The sequence below is a fragment of the Schistocerca nitens genome, chromosome 5, assembly GCF_023898315.1.
Source record: "Schistocerca nitens isolate TAMUIC-IGC-003100 chromosome 5, iqSchNite1.1, whole genome shotgun sequence".
Lineage (NCBI taxonomy): Eukaryota > Metazoa > Arthropoda > Insecta > Orthoptera > Acrididae > Schistocerca > Schistocerca nitens.
The window spans coordinates 127,817,171-127,829,850 of NC_064618.1; positions in this window are offsets into that span (position 1 = coordinate 127,817,171).

Below are 12,680 nucleotides of genomic sequence, written 5' to 3' on the forward strand. Positions count from 1 at the left end.
CTTCTACAGTGGCTTGTAATGCAACTTTGTTGTGTGTGTATAATAACTGTGTTATTATATTCCAGATAAGTTCTAATATTACATTTGATCGTTATTCTCTTGTTAGTTCAGAAACTGCTTTTTGGAGCGTAAGGTTGAATTACTGTTTGGTTCTTCTTACGCTAATGTGATCTGGTTTGTCGTCCTTTGGCTGCACTTAAATGGCCTGCGTACATCAGAATGTCAGTTTTTCGGCGTTTTCGACCACATTTCAATTGAACACTTTACTTTCACGCTTTAACTGTGTGTTAATTGTGTGTGTCTACTGTGTACAGCGTCGCCAACTGTCGCTACGTGTTTTCGTTCTGAGTTTATTTCAACTGTCGCGTCTGTGGTTCAAATGGCTCTGAGCACTATGGGACTTAACATCGGAGGTCATCAGTCCCCTAGAACCTACAACTACTTATACCTAACTAACCTAAGGACATCGCACACATCCATGCCCGAGGCAGGATTCGAACCTGCGACCGTAGCGGTCACGCGGTTCCAGACTGAAGCGCCTAGAACCGCTCGGCCACTTCGGACGGCTGAAGAACAGTCAATTCTAGTGTTTGGTTAAAGTGGAAATTAAATATATGGAGATTGATACGAAACTGATACGAAACGAAGTCAAAAATTATTTCAACCATACCGTTGTTCTGATCTGGGATTGTTTGATCATTAAGAATTTCCTGAAAAACGCGTTTGTTAGGTCTTCAAATATTGCTAAAATACAGATCTGGACCTTCTAATAGTCAAAGTGGAATCACCCTAGAATCAACTAGATGAGCCATAACAACTTCGACGAAATCTACGTGGGAATCCATTCAAGATAAGTGCCAAAATTAATGACTTTTTTTACAGTGACTTCATTATTTCCATTCTGACGATACCATCAATAACTTTGTTGTTGCCCGATAAAGTGAACATATGCTGTGTGAGCAACATTATTAATCTGATTTCTAACCTACTTTGCAAGTGGTGGTATTGTTAGAACTGGAACAACAAATTCATTGAACACAGCCATCGGTAATCTCCAGCGTCATCTGTCTAAAGGTCCGGTGTCTTTGCCGCAGCAGACGAGAGCAGAGCCAGCTTTTTTGCTCTCTCGGTAGGTGACTCGGCTTTTGATCCGCTGAACGCAGCGGGAGCTCCGCGCTGCTCGGACACCAGGAGACACGTCGCCGTGTTCCCTGTTTGCCAGCAGCTTCTTGTCCCTCGCGGCCGGGCGACGCTGCTTCTGTCCGCCCTGGGGCCCTTTTCTTCCACGCCTCTACTGCTGGCGTGCGCTATTGAGTGGGATGCCAGCGCAATCTCCGATCTACGAGCGCTGTCCGCTTTTGGCAAGGTGTTCGTCCTTTGTCTGCCGCCAGAGAGCGAAGTGATGTTCCTGGGAACGCCACTGCTGCAACAGCTTGGACAGAATAAGTCTGTTCTTACCGGAAATTCTGTAAACAGCTTGGACAGATAAATCTATTGTTTTCAAAGGTTCTTTTATGATGTTAGCTGCATCTGAGCTTCGAAATGAATCAGTGGTAACATGTGAAAATTTGCGCCGGACTGGGACCGCTTAACGAGAGCGGTCGGCTTTACCGCCTCGGCCATTCGAGCAGGTCCCCCCTCCGACCCAAGTTCCAGACTGTCGTACACTAATGGGGTAGGGTCACCTACCCGTGAACCCGCGGTTCCAGATTTCCGTAAGAGATCGTGCATGGCGTGCATCTGCACTGAAAGAGAGGATCATTGGTCGTCACCACCATACTACTGTGTGTGTGTGTGCCCCGAAAGAACATATACCGGTTGATCAAAGTCAGTATAAATTTGAAAACTTAATAAACCACGGAATAATGTAGATAGAGAGGTAAAAATTGACACACATGCTTGGAATGACATGGGGCTTTATTAGAACCACCCCATATTGCTAGACGCGTGAAAGATCTCTTGCGCGCGTCCCTTGGTGATGATCGTGTGCTCAGCCGCCACTTTCGTCATGCTTGGTCTCCCAGGTCCCCAGACCTCGGTCCGTGCGATTGTTGGCTTTGGGGTTACCTGAAGTCGCAAGTGTATCGTGATCGACCGAGATCTCTAGGGATGCTGAAAGACAACATCCGACGCCAATGCCTCACCATAACTCCAGACGTGCTTTACAGTGCTATTCACAACATTATTCCTCGACTACACCTATTGTTGAGGAATGATGGTGGACATATTGAGCATTTCCTGTAAAGAACATCATCTTTGCTTTGTCTTACTTTGTTACGCTAATTATTGCTATTCTGATCAGATGAAGCGCCATCTGTCGGAAATTGTTGGAACTTTTGTATTTTTTTGGTTCCAATAAAACCCCATGTCACTCCAAGCATGTGTGCCAATTTGTACCTCTCTATCTACATTATTTCGTGATTTATTCAGTTTTCAAATTTATACTGACTTTTTGTCCAACGACTCCTCAAAATATTTAAAATTCTGGGGAGAATGTAAATCTACATCTACGTGATTACTCTGCTATTCACAATAAAGTGCCTGACAGAGGGTTCAATGAACCACCTTCAAGCTGTCTCCCTACCGTTCCACTCTCGAACGGCACGCGGGAAAAACGAGCACTTAAATTTTTCTGTGCGTGCCCTGATTTCTCTTTGTTTTATCGTGATGATCATTTCTCCCCAAGTAGGAGGGAGCCAACAGAATGGTTTCAAAATCGGAGGAGAAAACTGGTTATTGAAATTTCATGAGAAGATCCCGTCGCAACGAAATTTGCCTTTGTTTTAATGATTGACACTCCAATTCACGTATCGTGTCAGTGACACTATCTCTCCTATTTCGCGATAATACAAAACGAGCTGCCCTTCTTTGTACTTTTTCGATGTCATCCGTCAGTCCCACCTGATGCGGATCCCACACCACACAGCAATACTCCAGAATAGGGCGGACAAGCGTGGTGTAAGCTGTCTCTCTAGTAGACCTGTTGCACCTTCTGTTCTGGCAATGAATCGCAGTCTTTGGTTTCCTCTACCCACAATATTATCTATGTGATCGTTCCAATTTAGGTTATTTTTAATTGTAATCCATAAGTATTTAGTTGAATTTACAGCCTTCAGAGTTGTGTGACTTATCGCGTAATCGAAATTTAGCTAATTTCTTTTAGTACTCATGTTAATAACTTCAAACTTTTCTTTATTCAGGATCAATTGCCACTTTTCGCACCATACTGATATCTTTAAAAAAAATCGTTCAAATGGCTCTGAGCACTATGGGACTCAACTGCTGTGGTCATAAGTCCCCTAGAACTTAGAACTACTTAAACCTAACTAACCTAAGGACATCGCACACATCCATGCCCGAGGCAGGATTCGAACCTGCGACCGTAGCAGTCGCACCTGATATCTTATCTAAATCATTTTGCAAGTCGTTGGAAGTAATAATCACAGTACATGTCACGCCTCATAGGAAATGGTAAGATATTATGATGTGAGCCTACAAGGTTCCAGTAATTCGGTATGCACAAGAATATATTTATTTGTACATACTTTTCTGTTTCCGCATTTTTTATGGTGGTTATAAATAGGACCATATTTCTGTTAAATCCTCATGTCTGATGATTCTTACGTATTTTTAGCACTGAATTTGCTTACAGGGTGACCAAACTCGATCTGTAAAATAGAGTACTTCAACATTTACTACCGATGCTGCCATTTATCCAAAATATATTGTATGGCATACGTTAGGGAACAAAAACTAGACACGCAGTATGCTAACTGTAAAAAGAGTTTAAAAAGAGATTCTTCAGGAGTGAATACTTTTATCGGTAGCACATAGTTATGTATGTACATAATACTTTTAATATTTGGCATGATGACGTGTAGTGATCTTCATGATAGCGGGAATGCGTACGTAGTGTGAAGCAACTTGCTTAGACAATAAGCTATAAAAATTTTAGACCATAAAGTATGTTATAATTGCATAGGTTTTGTACCAATACAGTTTATCAAGTTATAATATCACGATTACAAAAATTTTCCCACCAACTTCTGTTCTTCCTCTTGCAGGTACGATGATGACAGCATAGTTCTGTCGAAACCGGTCATCCAGTAAATTGCTATTTTAGCGATCTTAGCTTGCGAAGTTTTCTTCAGGTATCGTAGACTGCCGATCGCCCCCAGACTGGCAATGTCAGAAACATGTAATGCACGATCATCAACAGTGTCACGTGCTCCGACTCCAGGACTCCACGGACACGTTAAGGCCGTAAAGCCGTCGGCACACGGACCGTGCTGTCGAACGTTAACGTTGAGCGTACCACGTTCAATGTGCTGCTGAACGTTCAGGAACGATGCGACTTGTGCATACGGTACGTGGGTCCCAACGTGGTATACGCGATCGCAACGCACTCCAGCGGCAGTTGAGGGATGTTTCTAGTACTTCTTAAATCACACTGTTTAAGTAGGCTGTTTAGGTTTTCTTATTGGTAACGCCACGTAGCGCTCTGTATGAAAATCACTGGCTGTGCTGTGTGCAGTCTGTGATTTTCATACAGAGCGCTACGTGGCGTTACCAATAAGAAAACCTAAACAGCCTACTTACATAAAAGATTCAAACTACGGAAGGCACTAACTACTGATAGGCATAGCAAATGAAAGATTTTGATAGAGGACAAACAATGTATTTACCTTAATAGTCATAATATATATAGCAGTTCATGACATCCAGTCTTACAAATTTCAAAACTCCGCCATTTCTCTCCCACATCCACCACCGCTGGCGGCTCACCTCCCACTGCGCAACGCTTTGCGCTGTTCACAGCCAACTGCCCAACACTACAATGGCAGACAACAATGCAAACTAGCCATAGACTGCACACAGCAGAGCCAGTGATTTTCATACAGAGCGCTACGTGGCGTTACCAATAAGAAAACCTAAACAGCCTACTTACAACTGTTTACTCAACGGGCGCGCATAAAATTCCCACGTTAGCTCTATTAAAACGCACATTTCTTCCATTGTCCGCGAAAAGGAAAGTACCATGTCCAATCAATACGGACACAGGCTTATAAAAGTTCCATTACAAACAGTGCGGTACAAATTTGGAATACTTCTCCGCATAAGATAAACATTATTTCACCATTCCCACATTTTAGTAAAACGCCAAGGTCAGTCTTACTTGATCACTGTTCCTACCCAGTAGCAGAATCTTTGCAACATGTGAATTACGAAGCGTAAAAGAAAAAGGTGCAAAATATCTTTATACAAGTAGCGCAAGCTGTCGTGTAGATTAAACCAATCGAACAAAGTCACCCCCCAAAAGAGGGCGAACTTATATTTATATAACATATTATAGCATATACTTATATTAAACTAATAATAGAGTATCAGGACCTAATAAAAACACGAATGTTAGGGGAAAAAATTTGGACGTGTTAAGACGCCAACCACCGCCCCAACAAATTCTCATTACGCGATGGAGACGCTAGACATTACGCTAATCCAACAGTATGCTCTATGAACTATATTGTGTTACTCCTTGGTAAAAGCATCAATCGTAGATAACTATGTTACTAATTGAAATTTAATTATAACAAATTGTACCAAGAACAATGCGATTTGGGTGGATCTTCAATGTGTCGCTGCCTTCAAATAGCCTACTCTCATAATACGCAAGTTACAATTATTCTTTTGCCACGAATATGACGTTTCTCGTTATTTTATTGGAACGAATAACAAAACTAACAACGGGTTTTCCAGTGATTCTCAATTTGCTGGTGCTCAGAAACGGCATATATACATATAGGCTTGAAATGAATGCCAATATGGCGCCTCACAACTCTGTACTGAAGGGAGACGGCGTGCTTGTGATGTAAGTGGCGTTGTGTCATCTCATTGGTCAACGCTCAGACGCACGCTCAGAATATCTGGTTCAAATGGTTCAAATGGCTCTGAGCACTATGGGACTCAACTGCTGTGGTCATCAGTCCCCTAGAACTTAGAACTACTTAAACGTAACTAACCTAAGGACATCACACACATCCATGCCCGAGGCAGGATTCGAACCTGCGACCGTAGCAGTCGCACGGTTCCGGACTGTGCGCCTAGAACCGCGAGACCATTGCGGCCGGTAGAATATCTGGCATGCCAGATATTGCTCTGCACGTCCGGAAAGACTCCCGAACGTGCTGTTCCACGCTATGGCGTCAGAAACTCGGCACGCTCGACACTCAACGTTCGGATGCACGGTCCGTGTCCCGACGGCTTAACACTGGACATTGGATCACAGTCTGGGGGTAACGATCGTCACGACAATAACTCGGCTCCTGCTGCAGTGCAAATACTGATGACCCCAATTTCTTCCATTACGAAGAATCGAGCCCGCCGCCTCTGGTTCGAGCGCGCCCGTAGGAATGTGCGTCAGCAACGAGGAAGTATTCCCCAGAAATTCCGCGAGACGGTCGCGGCCAGTGGCGGCTGGCCGACTGCCGGGGAGAATCAGTGCTCGTAAATCCGGTAATAGCGCGCGCGTAGCGAAGCGCGTGCCGGCCGCCAGTTAGCCACTTGCGCCGCGCCCACGGGCGCCGCCGTGGCGCCGCGGAGTACACGCCGGCGACTTGCCACTGTTTACGCGCAACTCGCACGAGGCCGCACTCGGGCCGACGCACTTCCACCTGCTGGTCCCACCTGCTCTCTCTCCACACGAGCGAGGCTCCAGCCAAGGCAAAGATCTAACATCTCATTCTTCGGTCCTCAACAGGCCTGACTGTGACACATCTCTCATATCCCTTCATTCTGCAAGTACAGGACGGCCAAATTAAGACTGGCCCGTAGTATAGAAGAAGACAACGACGCACCACGAAGGAATCATCCGAATGGGACAGAAATGCCTTCGCCGCTTACTTCCTGCCTAGACTCCTGCGGCCGGTATGGCATTCTGTCCCGTTTTATAATCCTGCCAACAGGATCCGGTATCAAAGTTGCGAGCTTCAGTGGGATGGATAAAATAGCGTAAAAATACTAATTTTCCTTCTTCTATTATTTGTTTCCGACAGACTAAGTCATTTTCCAAAATTTCGAACCCTCTCCAATCTAGGTATTCAATCGACCGGCGAAGTATTTAAGCTGGTAAACTTTATGTAACAGAGAAGGAGAATTTATGTTCTTTGTCGCTTTCTGGGGCTAAGATCAGTTCACATCTCAGCATATCGCCACAAGTAACTGCCTTTTGCACGTTTCGCTGAAGTGACGCCAACTGCTGTGCTTGAGCGGTTCTAGGCGCTTCAGTCCGGAACCACGCAGCTCCTACGGTCGCAGGTTCGAATCCTGCCTCGGGCATGGATGTGTGTGGTGTCCTTAGGTTGGTTAGGTCAGATGTTAATTAGGTCAGAGTGCTTAGAGCCATTTGTACCTTTTTTTTTTAGCTGAAGTGACCAACATTTCTCATCATATTGACATTCCAGCAGCCCTGATTCCGTCTTTCCATCACTTTGATGTCTTGTGTCTTGATGAAAGGGCCCACATTGTTTCCTTACTGACATCACCCACATTTTCAGAAAAAAAACAAGGTCGTTGTTCAAAAATGAATCTTGAAGCTGGTTCTTAAAATTTTCCAGCTTATTGGCTACAACATAAATATAGCGTGGGTCGTTTTTGTTGCTTGAGGACTTAGTAACAATCTCCTTCAACGAGTCTCAACACTCACTCGCAGTCGGTTTTCGTACGTAGTTGGAATCGTACATCTTTCGTATGTCCGCTACAACAAATACGCCGATTTCAGTATCGTTTGTGCTTGATGAGAAAACGTCACGGAGAGATACTCGAAGCATTCTGCACTTCTGGACAGTCTGTCACACTCTGCTTCATCAGGCCCAGCTCAGTGTTCATTGGCTGTAATGGCGACCGTGTCTGCTCTGAAGGCAGGTACCGTCAATAACAAGCGCTTCATAAGAAATAAAGTAGTCCCGGAGTTGGTATCGTTCGCTCTAAGAAATCCTCACGTTGTATTCCAACGGGGCAATGCCTGTTCCCGAGGTTGGAAGGAACATGGCAGATTACCTCCCTGTAGCTTCCAAGTTCGAAAACCACATTTAGAGGAGCTCACACTCTAGCGTAGTGAGCGGGTCCGCAGATACACGGTGTGGGAAGCAGGGAGCCGCTGGCCCCGGCAGCGGTGGGAAGTGGGTCGCCCTCCACTGCGCTGCGTCACGCAGGCTCAAAAACTCGGGCGCGGGCGTTCCTTCCTCCCAGCTGCCACTGCCGCCGCTTCCTACCGCCTTCTGGAAGCCATCCGCCAGCGCTAACCACTGCACGAGCTGCAAAGCTGCTAACCAAACCGGCAAAACGAAGCTCCCCAGGCAAAACCGAGAGTGCAACAACTTGCTCACCCCGGAGGAGAACACCTTTACACCCATTAATAGCTCTCCTCCGGTGAAAAGAAACTGGAATAAAACTAGAGCGAATCTAAGGCCGGTATTAGACTATCAAATTTCTTTGTCAAATATCTTTGTCCAATATCTTTGTCAAAGATATTTGATGGTGCAATAGGGAACTTTGTCAAATGTCGTCCAATATTCGATCAAATCTAGGGCCTCGCTGTAGATTTGATCAAAGAAGTCGCTTGTCTTCTGTTCACTCAAATGGGACATGTTACCACATCACTGCATTCTGTCGTGCCGGCCGCGGTGGTCTCGCGGTTCTAGGCGCGCAGTCCGGAACCGTGCGACTGCTACGGTCGCAGGTTCGAATCCTGCCTCGGGCATGGATGTGTGCGATGTCCTTAGGTTAGTTAGGTTTAAGTAGTTCTAAGTTCTATGGGACTGATGACCACAGCTGTTAAGTCCCATAGTGCTCAGTGCCACTTGAACCATTTGAACCATTCTGTCGTCTGTAGTGTTTTTATAAATATTGCAGGTAAATACAATTGGTGTGTAACAACAACTACAAAATTAATAGAGATGTATGAAGCTGATGAGGCGCTTTACAATGTGAGGCACGCTGAATACAAAAATAGATTACGAAGGTTGGAGACCTGACCTGACCTAACCTAACCTAACCCTTTCCTGTAGCAAGGAATCTGAGTGTTACAGTGAGCCTGTCTTCTACAGATGTAGCAGTTCTTAAGTGAATATTGTGCTTTGCGATATGAGGATACACTTCATTGAGCACATACAGAAAAGTATGCTCATCCATTCTTAAGTAATTGATGTACGATTTGGCGTCCTCCACTATAAGCCCACAGAACAAGTTTTCTGGAATGCTTTTATCGTGTCGTCGTAAAACCCACGACTTTACCCAGGTTTGTTTCCTTTTTCCCCCGCTTCTCTTCCGCATATGCACACAGTGCACTTGTGGTACATGCAACTGCTGCGGTTAATAACAAGTTGTTGTTGTCAGCCATCTTGAACTTTGACGAAAAATATGATGACAGTGTAATACCCCTTCTAGCGCTACGTCAAAGATCTTTGTCAAATATATTTGACGGAATCTTTGATCACATCTTTGATCAAATCTTTGACAAAGAAATTTGATAGTGTAATACCGGCCTAAGCTAAGCACTTTCAGTCTGGAGAGAGACGAAGTATTGACTGCAGTTTACTACCTATCATTAGACGTCAACAAAATCACCATTAACAACTTTTTCCGTTTGGATCTGTTTCTCCTCACCTGGTGATTGGTATTCCTACATTCCGTCGTTCCCCGTAATTTAGCAAAATCTTCGGAATTCTGTTACTGATCATTCGTTCCAAATGTGTGTGAATTCCTAAGGGACCAAACTGCGGAGGTCATCGGTCTCTAGACTTACACACTACTTAAACTAACTTATGCTAAGAACAACACACACACCCATTCCCCAGGGAGGACTCGAACCTCCGGAGGGAGGGGCCAAGCAATCCGTGACATGGCGCCTCAAACCGCATGGCCACTCCGGGCAGTCCATTCGTACCATATTCTCCTCAATTTCTGTTTATTGTCCTGTGTTCTGTTGTTGTTGGGTTGTTTTTGGGGGAAGAGACCAAACCGCGAGGTCATCGGTCTCATAGGATTAGGGAAGAACGGGGAAGGAAGTCGGCCGTGCCCTTTCAAAGGAATCATCTCGGCATTTGCCTGGAGCGATTTAGGGAAATCACGGAAAACCTAAATCAGGATGGCCGGACGCGGGATTGAACCGTCGTCCTCCCGAATGCGAGTCCAGCGTGCTAACCACAGCGCCACCTCGCTCGGTCTGTGTTCTGTTATTGTACTGGAAATTTCCAAATGGTTCAAATGGCTCTGAGCACTATGGGACTTAACTTCTGAGGTCATCAGTCCCCTAGAACAGGGCTTAACAACTGGCCGGTTTTGAGCGCGAGTACTCGCGTCTGCTCAGGCATGTGCTCGCGAGCAGGTGCAAGGTCGCGGAGTAGGGAGGGAGGGGAAGGAGGGGTAATGCGCGCGCACGTTTGAATAGGGCCGCAGCCTGCCTATTGAATTCGCGCCGACTGTGTAACGTTTAAAGTACTACGATCAGCTCTAACAGTCACTTCGATGGTTAAGAATCATGTCAAGTGGCCGTTCTGTAACCCCAATCATGCTTTCGCAGTTCAACCCCCATTGGGAGGAATTGTGTCTGTTTACAGAAAAAGATGGTGTTGCAAAATGTTTAGTATGTCACAAAACGCTGAATTCTTTTAGGAAATTTAATTTGCAGCGACATTATATGTCGTACCACGCGAAAGACTGCGGAAGTGGAAAATGTGATGGACCATATCGTGCACAGGAAGTTACTACACTTAAAAGGAAGCTATCCGAAGAAGATCTGGACGACGAAGAAAAATCAACTGAGGCAGCTCTCAGAGTGAGTTACAAAATTGCTGGATTTTAGCAAAATCCCTGCGCCCCTTCACTGATGGCGATTTAATAAAAGAATGTTTGGTAGTTGCAGCGGAACATTTGTGTCCATCTCAAGTTGAACAGTTTCGTATTGTGCCATTATCTAACATGATCATTATGCGTCGCATACAGGAATGGGAGACGACGTCCAGAGCCAGCTTGCAAATAACTGTAACGATTTTATAGCGTATTCTCTAGCTCTGGACGAAAGTGTTGATATCACTGGAACAGCGCAGCATGCCATATTTATTAGAGGTGTTAATAGAGATCTTCAGGTGAGGGAGGAGCTCCTCGATGTAGTAGCCATGAAGAACACTACAACCGGAGGTGATATTTTAAGTAGTGTTGAAGAAAGTGTTGAAAATATAGGATTGTCGTGGAATTCTTTAGTTTCAGTGTCTACAGATGGTAGAGGCATACACTAAGCTAATAAAATTATGTGGCACGTGTACATTCTCCTTTATTTGTTTCATTTGTCGCAGTAATAATTCGTGAGTGATATGCCTGCAGGTGGCCGCGGATTTACATTGACTGGCGGCAGCTATTGAGTGCCCCACGTGACTCTCCCCACTCTCCGCTCTGGTCCGGTAGTGGGGGTAGCGTGCTCGCGCTGCTCAGTGCTCGCGCCTTGCTGCTCACAGCTTGCTCCGCGAGCACGTATGTTGTGAAGCCCTGCCCTAGAACGTAGGACTATTAAACCTAACTAACCTAAGGACGTCACACACATCCATGCCCGAGGCAGGATTCGAACCTGAGACCGTAGCGGTCGCGCGGTTCCAGACTGTAGACCCTAGAACCGCTCGGCCACCCCAGCCGGCGGAAATTTCCAGTACATCCGCAGATCATTACTTTCTAATTTATTTAGAAGTGAGCAGTCTGCCATCACGAAACATTTAGTTTCCTCTTATCTGATCTGTTTATTGCCTAGTTCTCGCTACCGTACGTTAACGCAAGGACTGCCATCGATTGTCTGCTGCCATAGGCCACTGTCCTGACGAAAACTTTCATTCTACGTTTCACATTGATTTCTACGGTTATTTCACGCAGTCTACGTCTACATCTAAATGGATACTCGGCAAATCACATTTAAGTGCCTGGTAGAGGATTCATCGAACCACCTCACAAAATGCCGGCCGGTGTGGCCGAGCCGTTCTAGGCGCTTCAGTCTGGAACCGCGCGACCGCTACGGTCGCAGATTCGAATCCTGCCTCGGGCATGGATTGTGTGATGTCCTTAGGTTAGTTAGGTTTAAGTAGTTCTATGTACTAGGGGACCGATGACCTCAGATGTTAAGTCCCATAGCGCTCAGAGCCATAGTGCTCAGAGCCACCTCACAACAATTCTCTATTATTCCAATCTCGTATAGCGCGCGGACAAAGCGAACACCTCTATCTTCCCGTGCGAGCTCTAATTTTCCTTATTGTGATGATTGTTTCTGCCTATGTAGGCTGTCGTCAACAAACTATTTTCGCATTCGGAGGAGAAAATTGGTGACTGAAATTTCGTGAGAAGATTCTGTCGCAAAGAAAAACGGCTTTGTTTTACTGATATCCACCCCAAATCCTGTATCATGTCAGTGACACTCTCTCCCGTATTTCGCGATAATACAAACCGTGCTGCCCTTCTTCGAACTTCCTCGACGTACTTCGTCAATCCTATCTGGTAGGGATTCCATACCGCACAGCAGTATTCCAAAATAGCATGACCTCGTATGGCCTAGATTATGAGAACTATAAATTATTAAACATTTTTCCACAATATCAAGCAATTACATTTGTCGTATGTAAAAGAAACTCTACTGAAAGTCAAGG